This window comes from Penaeus monodon, chromosome 21, assembly GCF_015228065.2.
Source record: "Penaeus monodon isolate SGIC_2016 chromosome 21, NSTDA_Pmon_1, whole genome shotgun sequence".
In the NCBI taxonomy this organism is placed as follows: domain Eukaryota; kingdom Metazoa; phylum Arthropoda; class Malacostraca; order Decapoda; family Penaeidae; genus Penaeus; species Penaeus monodon.
This window is the reverse complement of record NC_051406.1, coordinates 45,412,681-45,412,896: the sequence shown is the minus strand read 5'-3', so window position 1 is coordinate 45,412,896 and position 216 is coordinate 45,412,681.

Below are 216 nucleotides of genomic sequence, written 5' to 3'. Positions count from 1 at the left end.
CCCCCCTTCCCCCCACTCGGGCAAAATACAGAACCCCCTCCCCTCCCCCTCCCGCCTTGCTGCTCTTCCGTTATCAGGGCAAGATCCTGCGTCACCAACACGAAGATTAGGAAACCACAACAAAACATCGCCACAGAAACACGCGGGGAAGCTGCAGTGACCCAGAGCCAACCGCTGCTGAAACCCGTCAGTCAAGAGTTTCACCCGCGAGTGAGA